Here is a 23522-nt window from a genome sequence, read left to right as displayed (position 1 = left end):
GTTTTTACATGTGTATGAGTCGTTTACAAACCTGTTGTCCAACAAAGATATTGTTTATTGACGTGCTTTTCTTTTTTTCTCCATATTAACTTCATAAACAGGTTTCAAATAACTTCTTTTTGAGATCAGATGTGGTTTCGTATCACAGAATAAGGCAGAAATCATACTATTTTATAGCATTATATACAGTGATAAAGGCTATGTCCATTACCATTGCATTATAAATATACTTTATTCTTATGAAAATACCCAAGATTGCTTGAAGAACACAGACCATGTATTTTGTGCAATCGCGTGTTTATTGTCTTCAGTTTTCCTCAGTCAATATTTCTCTATCTGGTGTTTTATTCAGCTACAGCGATCACTGGATACCTCTGTCCATATCAGTGATTTCCTGGAGCATTACTTCTACTGTGCATATGTGGAGTTTCTGCGCAAGGGCGCCCTCCGGCTTCCAGTATGAAATAAATAGTCGTGTGTACTGCTCACAACACCCTATTTTGGGTAAAACTATGAAAGATAATACATTTTCTCTAAAAAAACAGGATTCCCTAAATTTATCGTCATTGATATCGTTATCGCAGTAAACATCAGAAATTTATCGTGATACTTTTTAAGCCCATATCGCCCATCCCTAATCTGAGGGAAAAATTAAATGCTATATTTTATTGTAGGAGCACCTAAACAATGTATGGTAGTGTTATTTTAATATCATGGTAAATTTTTTGATTAATTCATTTTATTTTAGGGTTTAATTTTAATATCATAGTTTTTTCCTTTTAATATTTACATTTTTTTTTTCTCTATATTTTGTTTGATATTTTTAGCTTATTTAGTTTAAGTGATTATATTGCTTATAACTTACATATAACTTACATATATATATATAATAATTTTTTACACATTTTAGTATAACCTCAAGTACTAAAATAACTCTAAAAAAATAGTACTAAAACTAATAAATAGAAAATATATTATATATATCACCTATCATTGACAATTTATATATTATCTATATGAAATAAAAAATAATAAATAAATTGACAAAAACGCAACAACAAAATGACTAAAAAGTGAATTATGACAGTGAAACCAGAAAAAAAGAAAATACTATTTTACATAACATTTATCTGTGTGTGTGTGTGTTTAAGTGTATGTGTGTGTGTGTGTGTGTGTGTGTGTGAAACTACAGTGTATATACACTATATGGTCAAAAGTATTGGGACACCGTCTTCTTCAGAACAGATAAAGGTACTTCCAAACTGTGCTAATGAAGACGGAAACATAATTCATGTATTTAAAGCTTAAAGTAAAGTATTTTCATCTCTGTTGCATCAGTTTTGGAAGTGTCTAAAGTAAATGCATCCCGTGTGAACGAGTCTCAGTGTTGGGTGATGAGTTTCTGTCTCAACAGAGCAGACCAGTCAGGGTTTCTTCCACACTGACTCAATCAATCATTTCTTTCTGAGCCTTGTCTTACACACAGAGACACTGTCAGGTTAGAACAGAGAAGAGTCCTGTCCAAACTGTTGCTGTAAAGTAGAAGCACACAATCCCCCTAAAATATCATTATATGCTCCAACATTAAGATTGAACTCATGGAGATTTACTAAAGTAGTCAAACCTGCTCATTAGAAGGGGGTGCCAATACTTTTGTCCAATATAGTGTCATGATCAATGACTTGGTGCTTGTATATTTTTGTTCAGCACAGTTTTTTTTATGTCTTTAGCTTTAATTAACAATAATGAGCCCACTGGTAGATATCAGAAACTCTCTGCTCTGTTGTGTGTGTTGTGTGTTTCTGACTGCTCACCAGCCGTTGGAGGCTTTGATGTTGGCGTTTCGCACCCCTACTGAGGAGCTGCTCCATCTGACTGAGAAAAACCTCGTCCGGCGGACACCATCAGCGGCGTGACACATCGTCTCGCTGTGTCTGTAATCCACTGAAAGAGCACAACACATGAGAGCAGCACAGCACACTCCAGTACACTTAACAGGGTTCACACAGAAACTGATAAAGGAAATTCCAGGACTACTCAAGCACTACTTTTTTGGCGTTCAAAGTCTAAAATCAAAGATCTCACTTATTAAACAACATCGTTATTAGCCAGAGTGGCTGTCATAACTTGTTTTATTTATTTAACCCCTTAACTGTCACCCCCCCATGAACTTTTTTTTTTTTGGAATATAGACATAAGGTTGGTCTCTTTTAAAGAAGAAAATTAGCAGATTTTTGGCAAAAGTGGGCAGATTTTGGCAAAAGTAGCAAAATTTGGCATTATAGAAGTTTTAAATGTACTGTAAAATAAAATGCGCTATATTAATATAATTTTATTTATTATAAATATTTTACATAACAGGTTTTACTCTAAAATTGGTATGAAATTAAAGCCTTGTGTCTAAATAAGTTATGTTTCCAAATTTGAAGTTGATATGACTGAGGGTTCCTGTGAGATTTTATTTCGGGCGTCATACCACAAACAGCCACTTGGGGCCATCAAAACTCCTTTAAAATTTTGTTTAATTAATTTTTCCCTAGATTTCTCTGTCAATTTTACTTCAATACTCAAAATAACCACCAAATATGGAATCCTGAGACTCAGACCTTTCCATGATATGTTTGTTGCCAAGATTATAACAAGTTTGATTCTAAAAGACCGTAATGCATTTTGTAATATGACACTTGACCTCCGCCCCACTAGGGGGAGGAGACCGCCATAAAGATTTTAAAGTACCATTTCCATGGTAACGCAATGTCCGATTTCAAATGGTTTTCACAGGATGAATCTTGGGCTTCTAAGCTTTCAAATAATATATAATTTATGATGATTACTAAAATATTTTATAGAGAAAAAGAACAACAAAAAAAGAGCACCAAGCGTCCCACAGGTGGGACGGTGACAGTTAAGGGGTTAAGAATACATTAAATGACAGCCTACCGCTGATGTTCTCGTTCAGGATCAGATTGAAGAGCTGCACGAAGGCATCGGCGTCTTGGTTCAGGAAGATGTTGGAGATGCAGGCGTCCATTTCTCTGAGCAGCCAGGGCTCCAGTGTGGCCACGTCCTTCTCGCTCTGCGCACACACAGCAGAAACGCTTTGAAATCAGGGACCGTACTCCAGCAAACACACGTTTAGGGGGAAAGAATGGCTTGGGAAGAGAGTACCATCTGACTGAAGACACACTGTCGCCGCCGTCGTCTAGCAGGTCGTTCTCCTGCAGGACACAAGCGTGCGTCTTCTCTCTCCGGAGCAGCCTCCGGCTGTAAGACGTCCAGACGAGCGTCACACCACTCTGTGAGAGACGTCTGCTGTCTCTCCTCTCTGAACACACACAGAAAAAATAAAACTAATCAGTTTCCACAAAACATATCGTGCAGCACAACTGTGTTCAACATTGATAATAATCAGAAATGTTTCTTGAGCAGTAAATCATCATATTAGAATGATTTCTGAAGATCATGTGACACTGAAGACTGGAGTAATGATGCTGAAAATACAGCTGCACATCACAGAAATAAATGACAGTTTAACAGAGATTCACAGAAAAAACAGCTGTTTTAGATTCTAATAATATTTGACTGTTTTTACTGAATTTTGATTAAATAAATGCAGCCTTGCTGAGCAGAAGAGACTTCTGAGCAGTCGTGTATTTTAGCAGGTAAAGCATCATTTAGCGGTAAGCATCTTCTTGTACTTCATCATGTCTTTGTTGATGTATCCGGGTGGTCCGCAGGATGTCCTCCAGAAAGAGCTGCTTGACCTCGTATGGACAACCTTTGACTTCAAAGAAAATTCAACGTTGTTATCACATCTGAAAGCATCAAATCCGGCGAATTTTGACACAAACATTCATATCTGATGTTTATCAGGCTTGTGCCTAAACTTAAGAGAGCCTTTATAAACTTTATAAACTCAGTGTCTGAAGGTAGCAATGTGGATGTAAATGAAACCACAAATTAAAAAAAAGCATTTAAAAAATAAAAATAACATGCCCGCTGAACTTTTCTGTGAAGCTGCTCTGAAAAACTGTGGAAAAGTGGTACACAAGCAAACTAGAATTGAAATTGAATTAAAACAGACTGAAATTAAAATATAGTAGTATGTAACACAAGATTTCATTTCACAGCTTGAATAAACCCATAAACAGAAATTTTAGTTGATCTTAATAATCAATATTTTAAATTCCATCCAGTGAAACTTGTATTTAAAATAAAAGCATATTATTATATTTTTACATATTTCATTGAGGAAGAACCAGAATCCTGTCATTTTCCACAAAATCTTCAAAATAGCAGCATAACACTTTGTTAAAAAGTCCCACTAGTTACAAGCATTCATTAATCTTTGTTTACAATAGTAATAAAAACTGTTCATTGTTTGCTCAGGTTCATTAAACAATTCTGTTAACAACCAGAGACTTATTGTAGAGTGCTGCCAATGTTTCTCGATCGTAAATACCAGGGTTTCTTCTCTTACTGTGAATGACAGGACAGGCTCCGAAGTATCTGACAAACAGATTGACGTCCAGAGCGGCGCTGGACAGTATGAGCTTCAGCGACGGCGTCTTCTGGACCAGCTCCTTCATCTTCGTGAGTATAAGAAGTCGGTCAGGCCGTCTCGCTCGTGCACCTCGTCCTGCCGGAGCACAAGACATTAGATCCGAGCCGGAAAACACAGAGAAACCGTTAGTCCAGAGTTTGAGCGCGGCTCACCACGATGACATGCGTGACGGTGGACAGGGCTTCGTCTCCCGGACATCAGCGTCCGCAGCAGAACTCCACACTCGTGCAGAACGTCAGGCAGGGTTTTAGGAGAAAACTCTGAGGAGCAGTGAATACAACACAATTCATCAGCAGGAGCGCAGTTATTCAGATGGAAACACTTGCGTTGTTACACACAAACATGGGTGTGTCATTGTTGTTGACAGAGTCGGAGGATTGTGCTATACACAACCCCTGGAGCACAAAACCAGTTTTAAGAAATTGGGATGTATGCATCATCTGAAGCTGAATAAATAATCTCTCCATTGATGTGTGGTTTGTTAGGAGGACAATATTTGTCTGAGATACAACTATTTGAAAATCTGGAATCTGAGGGAGCAAAAAAGATCTAAATATTGAGAAAATCATCTTAAAGTTGTTCAAATGAAGTTCTTAGCAATGCATATTACTAATCAAAAATTAAGTTTTGATATATTTACGGTAGGAGATTTACTAAATACTCTTCATGGAACACTGATCTTTACTTAATATCCTAATGATTTTTGTCATAAAAGAGAAATGTATAATTGTGACCCATACAATGTATTGTTGTCTATTGCTACAAATATACCTGTGCTACTGATGACTGCTTCTGTGCTGCAGGGACAGATATTTTATTTATTGTTTTAACAATGTGTGAGCTAAAATAAAGACGTTTATCACATGCTTTGAAAGTGCACAGCCTGTTTGAATGACATTAAAATTCATTGTTTCCCATGAGTTTTGTTTTATATTTATATCATGTGATATAGTTGAACAATATCAGCAAGAGTGACATTTTCCCCCAATATCTGCGTGACTGCAAATGTCGTATTGATTTTAATACAAGTTCAATAACAAGTAAACATTACAATTTAAACAAAATATTGTCTGTATTTGCTTTATTTTATGAATCCACATTTTGAACGAATCAGTTTAATGAATGATTCAGTGACATAATGAATCAGCTGTCTGAACTAATCAACTGAATGAATGACTCAAAGGCACTTTTCATGATTAAATTCACATTTAAAAAACTTAGAAAATATCACTGAATTATTATAATCGACCATCGATCTCCCAGATAACATCGCCAAACATACCTGCTCTCCAGACGGATCTGATAGCCGACGGTTCTGTCCGATCTTCCGCCGCGCCTCCGCCGCCACACGCTCCGCCACAGCGATGGTCGCCAGCCTCCTGGGCTGAGTGCAGGAAGACCGGCAGGGAATCCCACTCCGACAGCAGTCGTCCAGCAGGAACTGCGGGATCTGAGAGAGGAAGTCACACTCTTTTAACCCTGACAAAACCAGCTCTGTTCACAGCGAACCGTTTCGGTGCATGTCCCTTTAAATGCTAATGAGCTCTGCTGACTCCGCCCCTCTCTTCTGTGATGAGCTGTTCTCATGAGACTGTAAACTTTAGCCGCATTCATCGTGACAGTATCTGATTCTGACGGGCCTCACCTGTGTGGTTTTGCCAGAGGCCGGTCTCCCCAAAACCAGCACCCCTGGTTCTCCCTGATGGTCTGGATGATCTCCTCCTGACGCTCGTACACAGGGCAGCGCTCTCCGAAAGCAGTCCAGTTCAGACGGGCCCTCAGCTTCTGAGGAACCTGAGAAATCCCGTGGACTCAGACGACCGCTGGTCCTGCTTTTACTGTCTGGAGGAACCAACCAGTGCAAGAACAACATATAAACAAAAAACTATATTCACATTCAAATGGAAGACCATACTTAAAAATATCACTAAATTTTTTTTTTTAATTATTTTAGGGTGCTGTAAAAAATCAATTTCCCCAAATTTCATTTTCTTTTATTTAAGATGTATTTATTTACTTTTTTCTCTCTCTCAGTTTTAATATTTCTGAATTCATTTTTTCCCGTGCTGATGCGTCTGGATTCTGTTCCAATGCTAAAATAAAATCTTAGTAATCATTTTAGCATATCAAATTAATTAAAACCCTGAAACCTAATTTAATAACACATTAACATTTTAAAACAATTTATTAAATGTTCAACAAAAACTTGCAAAATGCAATGTCCTATGAATTTTATTTTTCATAAATTCAGTGTTTTGTTTTAATTTTTCTGCACTCGCCGTTTTAATGGTTTAATTTAAATTGCAATAACTAAAAAGCATGTTTTAATAATTATTTATTAATTAAAATGCAATTGGCACAAAAATAGAACCCTATCAAATGTTTTATTTTTCAGAAATTCTATGCTGTCTTTTCTAAAAAAAATTTCTGTATTTATGACTTAATATTAAATATGATATTATTATTCAAAAACTTATTATTTATTCATCATCAAAAATGTTTGTAATCAAACAAAGTCATAAAACGTATACAATTTAATGTATCTTTTAAAATAGAATCAAATGAAAATTAACAATTCCTTTTATTTTTGGCAAACACAGTGTTGCACAAACTAAAACCAGAACAAAAAACTGCTACACTCCTAAAAAAAAATAAGTATTTTTATTTTATTATTAATTTAACTAATATTTTATTTGAGAAGTACATTCTGCTGTACAATAGCAATATATTTAGTAATATTTCTGTCATAATTTCTCTTATTCTGGCAGGTGAGGAGCCTCACCGCTGGCGTCAGGAGAGGTGAAGAGGCGGCTCTTCTCGGTGCCGGCTGCAGCTCACTGCGCTCTTTATTAGTGATGGGGAACCTCTGCAGGAGGCTCTGCACAGTGTTTGGGAGTTGTGAGAGAGGTTAAAGGGTCATGATGGAGCGAGACGCCTCACGTCCCGTCCTTCTTCCTCACCGTAAGAACACTCGACTGGAGCACCTTCCTGCGCAAGGAAACAGTTCACAAGAACTTCTGATATTCCCATTACATCTATAATTTACAATATATTATTGAGTTACTGAAACCGTACTGAGCTGAACAACTACGGTTTTCAGTAGAGCTGCTTTATAAATTTAATGTGTTTCACAATCGATGCATTTCACCATTTATTTCATCATTAGGATATTAAGTAGAAATCGTGTTCCATGAAGATATTTAGTAAATTTCCTACTGTATAATACCATCTAAACTTAATTTTTGATTAGTATATGCATTGCTAAGAACCGTAATTTGAACCAACTTTGAAAGATGATTTTCTCATATATTTAGATTTTTTTGCTCCCTCAGATTCAGATTTTCAAATAGTTGTATCTAAGAACAAATATTGTCCTCCTAACAAACCATACATCAATGGAAGGATTTATTTATTCAGCTTTCAGATGATGCCTACATCACATTTAAGAAAAATTTGACACTTAAGACTGGTTTTGTGCTCCCAGGGTCACATTTAAGAAAGAAGATAAATCCACTGAGGAATCAATAAACAAATTTGGGATGGCGTCATACACTCTGATCCAGTCAGAGACCAATAACAGGAGCAAACAGACATGGAAAAATAGTAGTGCAATTAAAAATATAATCTTAACATAACTTCAAAGTCACAGTTTTGTCTTGTTTTAGGCCGGTATTTTAGCCGTAATGCTGGTACAGCAGCATGCATTTTATGACGATGCATAAACGTCAGTCCTGCATTTGACTTGCTAAATTCAACTACCCTCTGCTTTTATTAAGAGGCGTAAACCCAGCGGACTGAGCGAGCCGATGTATGAACGAGTCTCTCAGAGTTTGTCAATGAACGAAGGGAAATCCAGCTCTGTGAGACACACAACATCTTTAAAACTCGTGGCTACAACACAGGCAAGCTAGAAAAAATAGGGGAAAAAACATGGCCACTGATGCATATTTCATTTAGTTTTTGCACTGAAATGTAAAAAACATGTAAGTGCATTTTGACAAGCAAGATGTTTTCTGTGTAATTGTGTGAAAATAATAAGAATACGATAGATATAAAACTAATATAATGCAACAGTTTACGTTTGGCCCCACGGTCTTCAATCAAGTTCAAGTTATGACCCTTTACTTTGTTAATTTAAAAAGCTTGCACTTAAAATACTTAAAAGGGAAAGCAATAAAGTCAAAGGTTAAATGATGTTTCTAGAGAGCTTTTAGCCGGCTTGGACTGGGGGGGGGTGAGTCTTGTGACCTTTCCTGGTGCGCTGTACTGGCAACCTCCTCCAGATCGATGTTCACGCGATTTTGACCTCCTCATCGATGCCGGATGTCTCGGATTCCTCTGGCCTTCACAGGAGCCGAGTGTTGATAGAGGGTTCGTGTGTGATTTCTGCGCTCCGACGGGACCATTTTCACCACTCACTGCACAGATAGGAAGACAAAATAATGGATTGTCTTCCATCAATAAACTGCACATTTAGAGTTTAAAAAGCTTACATTTCTCACATCCTGCATTTCATTGTTATTTTCTTATAGAACATAATTTCAATATGAAGTGATGGCTGGCTTCACAATATAGCTGATATCTTCAATGATTTATGATATTGAATCATATTAAAGTATTTGATTAGGTGTATTATACATTGACTTATTTAAATTAATTAACCCACGTGACTTCAGCACAAGCTAACAAAGATACGAATATGAACCAACACAAAATGTAATGATGTTTCTGTAATAGCTTCTAAATGCTAAAATACCTCAACTGTTTCCTGGATGTTGTGTTTTTTAGCATTCGAGTTCATTCACTGGCTTCACGAGTTAGCAATCGGGTACACTGGGGGCGTATTTAGAGAAGGATAATAAGAAAAACCAAATCAATCTTACGCGTCTGGAGTATCTGGGAGGACAGGGCGCGTGACAGGAGACATAGGGGAGGAATCCAGGGGAGTTTGGTTCGGTTTCGCACACTGATGCGATCGGGTTTGGTTTCTGGTTCGTTAGAGAAAGAAACTGACGCGGCGCTCTGGCTGCCTGCGCAACAGATCGCAGCTCGAGCCACTGACGTCAGCCGCGTGCGTCCGTGCGCAAAAAGGTTTATTATGGAAGGCCATTTGGTGCTGGGCGGCATTGGCATTTATGACAAGAAATGTAATAATAAACATTCGCCAGATATTTCAGAAGAGAGACCGCATTGTTCCTCGAGGTAGATCCCATTGGGCTGCCTTAATTAATAATATAGATTGGAGAAGAGCGTGGTTGTTGCCTCAAAAATATTTTCTTCCTAACAAGACCAAAGAAGTCCACTTTAAAATACTGCATAAAATATATTGTGTTAACTCAACTGTTTCCAAATATGTTGATATTCCTAGTACCTGCATATTTTGTGGCAATGAAGAGGAAACCTTAATACATTTATTCTATTCTTGTGAGTTTGTTCAGAAATTTTGGCTTGACTTGTATTCTCATTTGAACAAACCCCCTATTTTTGCACAATCTTTTAACTTGAAAGATATTATTTGTTATTACTCTGACTCTGCCAACAAATCTAAAGAGTATATATTCAATTTTTTTATTTTGTTCGGCAAATTTTTCATCCATAAGCAAAAATTTATGGGCTCAATTCCTACTTTTTCACATTTCCTGATTGAGGTTGACTCACTGCTCACATCCTTTTGTTTGATTAACAATAAAAAATGTGTCAGGTTTTTGGATTTATATGAAAAATGTATTTCTATTGACTCTGATTAAGCTTAGATAGCTTTCCTTCAATTATTATTATATTTTTCCTTGATTGTAAGCTACATACCCCCTTATTGTGTTTTATTTCCTCTTCTTCTCTATCTTCTTTTATTTGTTAATGTTCTCCTGAAGGTTATTGTATATTTTCATCCAATTTCTTGAATAAAAAAAAAAAAAAAAAAAAAAAAATGAAGGATGGAAGGCCATTTGGTCATTGATATATTAGTATATATTGTTAAGGAAGTAACCTTTAAAATTTTACATAGATACTACTCATTAAATCTTTTTCTTGTTAAATTTAAATATTACACTCTAAATCTTGGGTTATTTTTTTAACCCAAATGCTGGGTTGAGCCTTTTTTTGGGTTATTTTTTCAGTGTTTGCGTAGTTGTTGTGTTACGCAGCCCCTGGGTCAAATTATCAACCCAATGTTTGGGTAGTTTTTGTATTACTCAGTTATTTATCAGAGGGGCTTCTCTCTTCTGGAGGGGAGCAGTTCTTAGCGCCATCAATTGATATTCGTCGGTAAAAAATACAGGTTTGTTTACATTTTATTTTATCTATAAAATCGTTACTGTGTTATATCGTTCAATTTTATCAGAGCAAAAACCAAATTGGGTTGTTTTTTAACCCAGTTTTTTTAATTTAAAGATTTTTTCGTGATAGATACAATCTTTGTTTTTTTATTTATTTTCTCAATTTTTTTTGTTTGTTTTTTGTTTGTTTTTTTGGAAAGAGACTAGATTTTTAATTTAAACATTTTCATTTTTTTTTGGTTAGAACTGTTTTTATTTGGTTTAAATACCCCCAAATAAAAAAAAGTAAACCAATTTAAATTAAATTTTTTGTTTTTCAAATTTCTTTCTGTGTAAAAGTTAAAAAATTTTTTTTTTTACTTGGAAAAACAAATTTTGTTAAATTTTTTTTTTTTATTTTTTTAATAAAAAAAGAATTGATGGTCTCCCTTTATAAGTATTTAATATATTTACAACTGTTTTTGCCCAAAAAAACCCCCTGGCTATATGTGTATATTTTTGGGATACATATTATTTTTTTTTGCTTTTTTTTTGTTTTGTGTTTTCATTGTATTTTGTGTCCTAACTGATTTGACTGTTTTATTTAAGTTTAATAAATAAATAAAAAAAAACGAAAATTCAATATTTGAGTTCTTATCATTTCATAATTTTTCTAAAAAATATATGAATGTAATTAGGGGTAATAATTAAATAATTTATTGCTTTGGGTGAATATATGTAATCAAGTAATAAAAAAAAATAACTTGATTACAAGTATTTTAAAATTAGTTTTAACAATTACAAGTCTTCATTTTCGAACTGCAAATGTTTGTCCCACCCCGCCCCCCTAAGCCTCACAGTTACACCAATGGTGGCACAAGTGACTTGTATTATAAGCCAGTTTGAATCATTCATTCAACCTCGTTTCCCGCCCTTTTTTCCCTAATGGGCAGCATTGACTCATTGGCCAACCATTCATTCACCCAGTCATTCAGGAAAAATAGTGGGGTATTTTTATTAACGTTCAAAAGCTATATCTTTTAAGCCCGCTGCTTTTCCAAATATGAGCAGTCATGCTCCTGAAGAACTTTCCTTTTATTGACAATTTGGATGTTTTATTTATTATTTTAATAAATTATTAGCATAAAAAAAAAGTATAATGTTACATGAGCATTTTTGGGGTTCAATTTCATCCATGACTTTTTAAAAATAACTTGGTTTTATGAATTCAAATCTAAAATGTTATTTAATTGATTATGGGTTATTTAGGTACAAAGTCATTGAAGGCTTTCCAAAATCAGATTTTTTTTTTTTGGTTTCATGTTGAAAATGTGTTTTTAAAGCATGTGTAATTTAAAATTCATAAAATTTAAAAATCCTTTTTAAAATTTAAAAAAAACATGAAAATGACAAAAATTATGTAAAGAACAAATATTAGTAAAAAATGAAAACAAAAAGGGGTGCCAGTGATAAAGAAAAGCCTGACACTCAACACTTCTCTGGGGGTCTGTTTTTACAGAGGAATGAGTTTAATATCCCCGCAGCAGACAGATGATCCTGATATTATTGTTCATTCAGTCGCCATGAAGTACTGCATCCAGTGCCTGGGGCCTCGGGAGGGTGAAGGAGCCGCTTTGCCCCCATTTTGGCCCGTTCTTAAACACACCTACACAAAAAAAAGTTTATTTACTGACTTTCAGCATTAATTTGGGTTTGTATGAAAAAAAGCATCTTTAAATATAAATAAATGACAGCCCAATGGAAGCCAAAATTAAACAACAACAAAAAAAAAAAAAAAAAACAATTTGAGAAAAAAGTAAAATTGCAAGAAAACCGGTTTGACTTTTTTTCCAATTTGAAAGTAATTCTGACATTTTTGTCACAATTTTGACTTACATCTAAATTTTGACTTTACCCCCAATTTTACATCCCCCATCGACTTTATGTCTAATTCTGACTTTAAAACTTTACTCTAAAACCCAATTAACCGCACTTGACTTTATCTCCTGGTTTCAGGCCTAGTCCTGACTGAAATGTCCTGAAAAAGTCCCATTGACTAAGTGTTTGAGGCCGCTTGTAAAAATTACTTAAATGTCCAAATCTGAACTATGGGCTAATCCTGGCTTAGTCTAAGCCCCGTTTAGAAACCAGGTCTATATCTTGTCATTCTTACTTTATATGTCACATTCTGACTTCTAACGCCTCGCACTTGATGTTTTGCGTCACAATTATGACTTTACATCTCACAACCCAACTTCACATTTTGCACTTGACACTTTTCTGAATTGCATGAAAAATGCAATTTATTTTTAAATTCCAGAATAAGAAACAGGCTTGTAAAAGTTTCTCCACTGAACCATCAATTTAAAATAATAAACCTTTATTTTTAAGAGTGTACAGGATTGGAACAATTTTAAATCAAGTAAATACCCAAAAAATATGTTTTTGGGTGAAAATGACATGATTATTGGGGACACAGACACGGGTGGTGGATCACCCCGACTCTCCTCGCAGGTGTGTTCTCTGGGGGCCCCTGTCATGGGTGTGGATGTCTGATACTGGTTCTGTTGAACAGATCCTCCAGAGCGCCCAGCTGCTCTTCTGTGAAGAGGCGTTTTAACCCCCCCTCTGAACATGGGCTGAAGCTTTCCCGCTTGAGCTTCTGCAACACCGCCCACCCCCAAAAAACATGACAGAACAAAACCCCCAAAGATCGCATCAGCCTAACCAGATTAAACAAGCCCCACACCAAAATCAAAACCATTTTAATTTACAACTAAAACAGGTTTTTTATAATGAACTAAAATGAAAAAAAACGAACAAACTAGGAATATAAAAAAGTAATATTTAAAAAAAATTTTTTCATCCAAAAAAAACTACATACAAAAAAAAACTAAAAAATAAGTCTAAAATAAAAAAATTTAAATTTAAAAAATATATAAATATACAAAAAAAAAATCTTCAAAATTACAAAATTACACACAACAAAAAACCAAATTTAAATGGGTATAAAATAAAAACCATCCAAAAAGTAAAAGAAAACAAATGATAAATACCTATATACAAATAACACATTTTGTTACTTGTAAAATAAAAAAACTTTTAAAATAATTTTTAACTTTTCAAGGGAAATTTCTATTTTATATTTAATTGACAAAAAAAACAAAACAAAAAAAATAATAAATCTTAAACTAAAATTAAAATGAAATTTAATAAATGACAAAATGCAATAAAAAAAATATTTAAATCTTATCTAAAATAAAAAAAAATTTAAAATACGTTGTTATCCTATTAAAGTAAGATGTTAATAAAAATATACTAATAATTCCTCAATTATACTAATACCACATTCATTAAGTAAAAAAAATAAAAATCTTGTAAAACCCAATAATATATAGGTTAATAAAATAATATATAACATTATAAAAAAACATTCTTCACATTCATTTTCGGTTGTATTTTGTTATATTTCCTTCAGCTTTTTAAATTTAAAAAATTTTCATACCTATCTTTGCCGCATCACACTGAAGAGAATCACATCTGGGAAAAGAGCAAAAAAGGGAAACATTTCTGAGGGTCTTTTTGTGTCATTAAAGCTCTCTTACTTTGGGGCCGCAGAATCTCTCCAAAAAGTGTGAACAGAAACAGGGTCGACTGAGGGCCGCCCTGATTCATCATCCCGGCCGGTTTCTCCTCGAGGGCCTCCGGGGGCGGGGGCTTCGCCCAGGTCTTGTTGTCGCCAAGCCAGAATGCGCCATAGTGAAGGCAGAGCTCTTCTGTCCATGGGATCCGTGAGCTGGTTCTGGGGCCAGAATGCGCCGGGTTCAGAGGAACGTTCATATGACGACGTCCCAAACCATTACCAAATAGATTAAAAGCAAGGGGGACAAAATCTCCCATACAGCCCAGAGAAAAAAAAGTATAAAGTGGCTGAGAAATCCCAGCCAATCTGGGCAGTTTGAGTGAGTGAGCTTTGGGGATGGAGGTTTTGGTTTTAGCTGACAAGAAATCAGATTTCACTGTATCAAATGATGTACAGAAAGCTCATTGTTGTGCTGGAAGATAAATGCACGGCATTATGTGCTTTTTATTCTGTTGGGTGTCGAGGAGAGCATGAAGGTCTCCGGGGAGGATCAGCTTTGGTTTCAGCATTTGAGAGATTTCCTTCATATCACACCTGTTTAACCTTTAGATCCAAGCATTCACACCGATCCCAGCTCTTTTCCTTTCTTATTTATTTATTTATTTAAGCACAAGACAGGGAACTCAACAACGTGGCGACAATACCAGAGTGAAAATAAAACAAAATACATGTATATTAAATAAATAAATAAAATTTTATAAAACAATATTAAAAAACAATTAATAATAAATATTTTGAGCCAGAATACTTTAAAACTCATTCGAAAAACTGATTCAAATTAATAAATATAAATTAATTAAATTAATAAACAATAAGGAAAACCAAAAGTTTTTTTCTCTGATAATTGCCAAGGAAATTTTTATTTTAACTAAAATAACTACTTAAACTGAAATAAAAAATTATACTGAGACTAAAACTGTGTAATAGTAAATAAATGCTATATGGCCAAAAAAAAAAAAAAAAAAAATTCAAAAATGACAAAACACAAAAGAAAAAATACTAAAACTAACTAACTTAAAATTATAAATATAAATATAATAGTTAAAATTTTAATAAAAACTATATATCTCAATGATACTAAAAATTTTCACTACAATTCATTATATTATTATCGTTGTAAAAACTATGGTGCAACAAAAAAAGTACATATTAGATAAAAACAATTATACAGTAATTTAGTTACCAACTCACACACAGAAATGTGTAAAAATGAATATAATAGGAACCTAGCAACCAAGTCTTAGGAATCGTGATGTTTTATTTTGGGCTGAATTTTGGAAAGCCCATTTTTAACCCTCTGGTGTTGTTGGGTCATTTTAGACCGGGGAAAATAAATGTTTCAAAGTTTTTACAAAAGTGCTACTTCATCAGAATGGAATGAAACTCCAGTACTTTTATGGCCAGCTAAGTATGCACCCACACCGAAAAAAAAAGAAAAGTGGATTTGATTTGAAAGCTTAAATGGAGTCGCTTGGTTGTGGTCAAAAAAAATGAATTTCACCATTGGGAATGAATGGGAAATTAAAATCTGTATCCTGATTTTAAAGCCTATATGTAAAGAGCAGAAACACATGACTCTGTTCCATCACCGGACACAGTTGCAATGTCTCAGTTTTGATAAAAAGGTAAACGCTTATTGTACATGCTCAGATTCATTCTCCACAAAATCCTTTTGTGTAATCATACACGCCCGTCTATATGTGGTGTTCATCAAGGAATTAATGGATTTTCAAAATCTGTCTTGGGCCCCAACAGACGTTCACAGATATTAAATAAACCGCCAGCCTGGTCCTGCTGACCGACAGTCTTTTTCCTTCACTTGGCGCCCTAGATTCTGCTTGACTGGGATTGATGGGCTTTCTGGTCCTCGTCACAGACCATGAAACACGCATGTTTCACGATTCCATCATGTGTTTATAATTAAGCAAATTCTGTGTTTGTACATATCTTTTCTCCATCATGTCCGCTCTCAGTGCCTTTATAGTCATGGATGCATATGGGAGAAAAAAATGCACAAATAAAAACTTCTACTTTGAGCCCTTTGTAGCTGTTTGCAGGTGGAGAAGAAATAATAACTCTCCAACTTCAATTTGTCTTCTTTATGTCATCTGAGATCTTAAAACAAGTATCAGGAGCTTTTTTCCCCACACTGATGCCTTAAAATAAAAAGCTTTTTTCAGTTTCTATATAGGAAAACCTTCTTTAGATTATTCCCAAAAGTCCCCCTTTCACTAAGAAAAAAAGGGGTTGGGTTTTAAAAAAATTATCATTGAAAGGTTCTTGTTTAATTTCTGCAAAGAAAAAAAACTTTATTTTTAAGAGTGTTTTTTAATGACAAATGCATCACACTGCTGCAGTTTTTATTAGTTAAAGTTCTTTCTGTTCTGATTTCATAATGTATTATGCTGTACCAGAGCTCCTCTAAAACCCCAACAAATTCCTTTTATCAATATACTAATTCTGATTTACATATCTTAAATGAAGGCCTGTTAATGAATATTGAAAACTAGAAATGATGGCTAGCAAATATTTATTCATTGCATTCGAGTCGTAGTTTCTCTCCGATCTCACGCCAGCACACAGATGCATTCACTAAAGATTAGCACAATAACATTTAATGTGACAAATACATGTCCTTTTACAAAAGAAGGACTTTTTAAACTACCAAAACCTGGACATCAGCTTTAAACAAGGCAAATATACAACACGAGAAAACTCCACTTTGTAAGTTGTGCGATGAAAAGTACAGAAACCACATCCTTTATCTGGTTTAATTTTAAACATGCAGAAACGTTTGAGGGACAGAGTCTCCTGTCTCTGTTCAGTGTCTTTGAACTCCGTCAAACCCTGATCTGCTGGTCTCATCTTGACGGCGGCTCTCTTCTGCGGCGTCATTCTTTGAGGGCATGACAGCTCAAGAGCAAAAGCTCGTCCTCGTCGAAGGCTCGCTCCGCTTTGAGGCTGCTGGCGGAGGCGGACGGCGTTCTCATGTGTATCTGCTCCTCAGGGGCTTCCAGCTGCTCCGGGGCCTCGGCGTCACCGAGACGCTCCCTCTTTCTGACGCCAGCGTCCAGGAATGACAGGGTTTCTCTGTAATGCAAGCTCCGGCCACCTTCTTCCCTCCTCAGCTTGCATTCCACCACTGCAACCAAACCAGCTATATTTAAAATGTATTATAAAATTATACAGCTGTTTTATTTCTTGTCCACACTTATCTAAAACTACTCAAAAAAACACACACTAAACACAATTACACTGTAAAGAAAAAGTAAGTTCTTTCGCAAGCCTACCTTTTACAAGAAAATACCATTCAGTACTTTTCGTGTTACTTTACTTGACCTCTCTTTGTTGTTACCTTATTTGTGAAACTCAACCATTTTCTGACTGAAAACTGTTTCAAACACCATATTCTTTTCGTGTTAGCCCCCCTTGAATAATGGTTTTTAATTAAGGGGTTATACATGTACTTCTCAACATGCCTTATGTGCTACAAGTATAAATTAAATGACCTTTAGTTGATTAGTTTCATGAAGAACCTTTAACATCCACGGAGTCTTTTTCCATAGCACAAGAGTCCTTTATAATGAAAAAAAAAAAGGTTCTTTTCGTTATTAAAATGTTCTTCACACACTAAGAAAAAGATGGTTTAAGCAAACTCATCACTGAAAGAGTTCCACCAAAAAGCGCTCCTTCTATGACATCACTGTGAAAACCACCTTCTTATTTTAAGATTTGCATATCCTAATATTTATAATGCGTGAACTTATTAATATTATTGAATGCAGTAATGCCGTGCACGAGGGCACTCTACAGTAGCACTTAACTGAGGATATGATATCGCAGCGTCGCGCTGTAATGTTGACGCACTGACCGGAGAGACCGATGGACGCGGCGACCTCGCGCGCCACGCTTTCACGCGCCGCATCCGCGCTGCGATAATCGTGCAGCGACGCGTTATAAAAGCACCGGGTAAAGCGCAAACGCTCTGTAGATAGGCTCCTCCGCGTCAGCCATGAGTTCCGCACCAGACGCGGATGGAGACGCTTGTTTAGATCGTATTTCCAGAACCTCACGGTCGCGTCAGTAACGCGCGACTCACGCACTCGCGACCGATTGGTAGAATCACTGGTTTGAAGCGGATTAAAAGTGGAAGAAGGCACTTTACTGTAAGATCAGATTCCAGCTTGGTTTGATTTGACCATCAGAGTCATTAAATGTTTTGAGTCTTCTGATGTAAGACCTGAGCAGAAGATAAAAACCATCTTTAAAAATACTGATGCTATGTAGTTATTATATAGATATATAAAGAGTTCAGATGCAAAAGTTCTCATCTATAGATAGTTTGTGAAAAATGTCCGGCCCCTTCCGTATTCTTCTTCTTTTTTTGCATGTTTGTTTACTTAAATGTTTTTCAAATCAAACAACTTTAAATATTAATCAAGATAACAAAGTGAACACAACATGGATTTTTAAAAATGATGTTTTTATTATAAGGGGACAACAAAAGCCAGAACTACATGTCCCGGTTTGAAGTAGTGTTGCCCCTAACTAATAACTGGTTGGGCCACCCTTAGCAGCAACAATTGCAATCAGCTTTTGCGATAACTTGCACTGAGTCTGTTACAGCACTGTGGGAGGAATGTGTCCACTCATCTATGCAGAATAGTTTGTATTCATGGAAGCCCCTGGGTTTTCGAGCATGACCCCCCTTTTAAAAGGGCATGCCACAGCATCTCAATGGGATCAGGCAGGACTTTCCCCCTAGCACTCCCAAGGGCTTCATTTTCTTTTTTTTCAGCCATTCAGAGGTTGACTTGCTGTTTTGTTTGGACATGTCCCCGCTGCAGAACCGTTTTCCCCTTTAGCTTGAGGTCAGAAAAGATGGCGGTTCTCCTTCAGGATCTTTTGTAAACGCAGATCATGTTTCATTATCACAGCAGTCTCAGGTCCTGAAGCAGTGAAACGCCCCAACCCACCACCATATTTTACTGTTGGGGATGTTTTTTTTTTTTTCCCCCAAATATGGGTGTTCTTTTCCCCCGACGTAATAGACACACCCTTTTCCCAAAATTCAACTTTTGTCTCGTCGTTCCCCAAATATTTTCCCAAAGTCTTGGGATCATCAAGATGTTTTTTCCCGGCAAAACTGGAGAGTCCCCTTTTTGTTCTTTTGCTCAGCAGCGGTTTGGTCTTGGAACTCTGTCATGCAGTCATTTTTGGCCCCGTCTCTTTCCCTTTTGCGGGGTCATGACACCTGACCTTAACTGAGGCAGTGAGGCCTGCCGTCTGTGGATGTTTTTTGTGGGGTCTTTTGTGACCCTGGATGAGTCGTCGCTGTGCTCTTGTGGGTAATTTTGGTCAGCCAGTCACTCTCTGTAAGTTCCTCCACTGTTCCATGTTTTTAGCATTTGTGATAAGGCTCTCACTGTGGTTTGCGCTTGGAATCCCAAAGCTTTAGAAATGGCGTTAAACCTTTTCCAGACTGATCGATCGCAATCATTTCTTTTTCCATTTGTTTTGTGATTTCGTTGGATCTTGGTATCTATGTTCTGCTCTTTAGGAGTTTTTTTTTGTTGTCTATTCACTTTGTCCAGACGTCTATTTCAGCGATTTCTGTGATTGTGAACAGTGTGGCCAGTACTCAGGCTGGGTGTGACGAGAAATGTAACTGTGTAACCACAGTTTTTTAACAAACCTTCGTCACAACAGGAACATGTCGTTTTCCCCATAATAAATTAAAAACCTTCATTTAAAACTCCATGTTGTGTTACTTGTGTTCTCTTTGGACTAATATTTTAATTTGTTTTGATGATCTAACACATTAAGGTGTGCCAACATGCAAAACATAAGAACATCCGGAGGTTCCCACACTTTTTCACACCACTGTATGTATATAAGATAGATATATGGATAGATATATAGTCACAATAGCACCAACAAGCGTCAGTCAAAAATATCGTGGTTTATAAACTCGATGCGTATTGCAGTATTCTAGTTGTCTTCACAGTAAGTTTTAAAAAGTAAAATAAATTACAGATTTTGTTCAAACACTGTTTTATTAATTTAGTTCTTTTATAACTGCAGAATTACACACTTAACCTACAAAAAAAAAAAAAAAAAGCAGAAAAAAAAAAAAAAAAAAAAAAAAAAAAACAAAAAAAAAAAAAAAAAAAAAAAGAAAAAAAACAAAAAAAAAAAAAAAAAAAATAAAAAAAAAAAAAAAAAAAAAAAAAAAAAAACAAAAAAAAAAAAAAGAAAAAATAAAAAAAAACATGAAATCCATGCATGAATCAGTCATACATTCAGATATCAGAGAACACTAAGGAACAGATAATGTTTAAGGTGTTTTTTTGAAAAACCGGTAATGAGAAAGATCACAAATTGTTTGGTAGACCACAGAAATAGATTACATTATTGGAGTTGAGAGTTCTGAGGCATGAACCTGTGTGTGTCCCACATAATTGATATTTAAGAAGGGACGTAAGCTAGCACTATTCCGATGTGAGAAGACAGATTTAATGTAGTGGAAGTTCAAACCAAGATCCCAGCAATGTTAACATTGTTGATACAAAAAAAAAAAGTGAGATACGTTTTTCTTGGTGACCAACCAAGAATAGATCGTTTATCATGTGTTTTGATAAGTTACTGTGGTCATCCAAGCATTTATATCATTATTACAAGCCGAATAACATATGGAGTTGGTGGTCAAATGAATCATTTAAGCCATGATTAAGGGTAATGTTTTACCCTGAGGACAGCATGTAGATGATGAGGATTTTAAAGGCCCTGACATAACCCTGAGGGACACCGTGACAGTCAGGAGAGGACTTGGACAGCGATGTATATTGACGTCAGACAGTCGAAATTAACCAGATTGGCAGAGGAAGATCTAACATAATAAAATACTAATGAAGCCTGAGTCTGTGACCATAAGTGATGTCCACTGACCCCTTAGATTGCTGTCTATATAAGTCATTACTAATATTAGTCATTCGACAAAGACTGGTTTTTGTAAGATGAAAACTAAAAAAAGTTTCTCATTATATTAAAAACCCAAGACATGTTTAAGATTACAATCTGAGGAACACGTATTTATCATTTAGTCTCCTTGTAACCCCGATACTGGAACTTTGTGTACAGATTTTTAGTTTTTTCGACTCAACAGTAAAAACTCTAGTGCAGAGCTTTTACTAATGTTACTAATTAACAGATTACAGGATAGTTATAGTAACCTAACATCATCTATGTGACTCATTTTCGGCTAATTATTCTGTCATTTTTTTTGGAGTTATAATAACATTGATATGGAGACAAAGAAATAATTATGTCCATTATTTGATATGAAAATCATGAAGTGGATTAAACATTACAGGGTTTCCATGGGTAAGAGGTGCAGTGGGTCTGTGAGTTCATAAAATCTTAACAAAATATAAAATAAATTATTTTAAAACAAGAACAACTTAAGTTGTTTATGTTTATGAAAGGTTTGATTTTTTATTTTTTTTTTGTCCTGACTTCCAGAACCAATCATTACTGAAAGGTCAGTGTCTGGATTGATGAAGAAGTACTTCCACAGGCATCCAAAGTAATATCGGCTAATCCGTTACAAGTGAATCCAGATTAACATAATCCAGATTACATCAATTACTACCAGCCCATGATGCTCCTTCTTTCCAAATTAACCTACTTTGGGGGCGAGAATAACACCTGAACAAATGTATCAACTTTTGTGATTATTCATTGTTACCCTTAATGTATAGCCATTTTATAATACAGTACACCATCAGCTTGAAAATGATACACTTTACCTTTAAGGTTAAGAATCCGACGTGTTCTGTGTATATCCTGTACATGACGTTGCTTTAAATCAGTTACTGTTTTCAAACCGATTGAGACTTTTGTAAAAGCTTAAGAGTACTGCAAGCAAAACGGCAGAATTTTAATTATTTTGGTCTTTCTGCAGCGTCGAGCTTGTGACTGACGCGTGTTCTTTGTGACGCGCGCTCCTCTTATTCCGCCCCACGAGAGAATCGATTGGTTCAAAATCCCGCCATGACGTCCCCGCGTCTGCGGAGACGCGCGTGAGTGTCGCGCAATTCTGACGCGACGGTGTGTGAGTCCGTTTCGACCGCGTCTTAGCGGCGCGTTAATAACTCAATGGCCTTGACTGAGAAACTGATCCGAGCGTTCCGCTTACCCATGCTGTATACCGTGTCGCTGCACGACCTATCGCAGCGCGGGAGCGGCGCGTCAGAGCGTGGAGGAGGTCGCCGCGTCCGTCGGTCTCTCCGTCGTGCGTCAACATTACGCGAGTCCTTTTCCGTCCAAGCGCTTGTGTTTTACGTTTTCAGACTTTAAAGATCTCACACAGCAGCATCACAGCACAGACTGTGTTTAACACAGAGTCCGCGCTCGATACGCTTCCGTCGAATCAAACCGCGCCGCAGGTCGGCGACTGTAACGGGCGCGTCCTGATTTGACGCGGATAACCGACTGACATGTAATGAAGTGAATCAGAGGTAATTTAGGACGCGTTTCTTGAGTCCTAGAAGTGTTACGTGATTCAGATTCAACTTTTAAACAACGCGTCGTTGTGACAGCACACAGTCTCGCGCATCGATGCGATCTCGGGAGCATCACGAGCACTTCATTAATAAATACTCTCACATATATACAGATCACAGTCACTATACACTGTATTGATGATGCATATTTATTTAATTTATTATCTTTATTTGACACTAACTATTCTAATTCTATTTGATCTGTTTGTTGACTTGATCCTCTAACACTTGCTCTATCATTGTTCTCTTGTTGGTTTGATTGCTTCTCTGTGTGCTCATTTTGTAAGTCTCTGTGATGACACGTCTGCTACATGACAATGTAACTATATTAGATGAAGAACACGCTAAACGGCACATTCAAGCGTCCTTTTCACAATTTTCTATGAGAAAACACATGCGCAAATTGGCATTACATGTAAGCGCTCCTCTGCTGGGTTTTTAAATGATGCTCATTCATGAAAGTGAACTGCTACTATGACTGTCTGATACAGGAAGCA

General features: G+C 36.0%; 1 pseudogene; it reads right to left on the bottom strand.

The window, feature by feature from the left end:
* The window catches only part of LOC122137402, a 29538-nt pseudogene extending 14880 nt beyond the window's left edge, over positions 1-14658 (bottom strand).
* Between the last annotated feature and the right edge of the window lie 8864 nt (positions 14659-23522).

Source organism: Cyprinus carpio, chromosome B5 (assembly GCF_018340385.1).
Source record: "Cyprinus carpio isolate SPL01 chromosome B5, ASM1834038v1, whole genome shotgun sequence".
Taxonomy (NCBI): Eukaryota; Metazoa; Chordata; class Actinopteri; order Cypriniformes; family Cyprinidae; genus Cyprinus; species Cyprinus carpio.
This window is presented reverse-complemented; position numbering and strand designations above follow the sequence as displayed.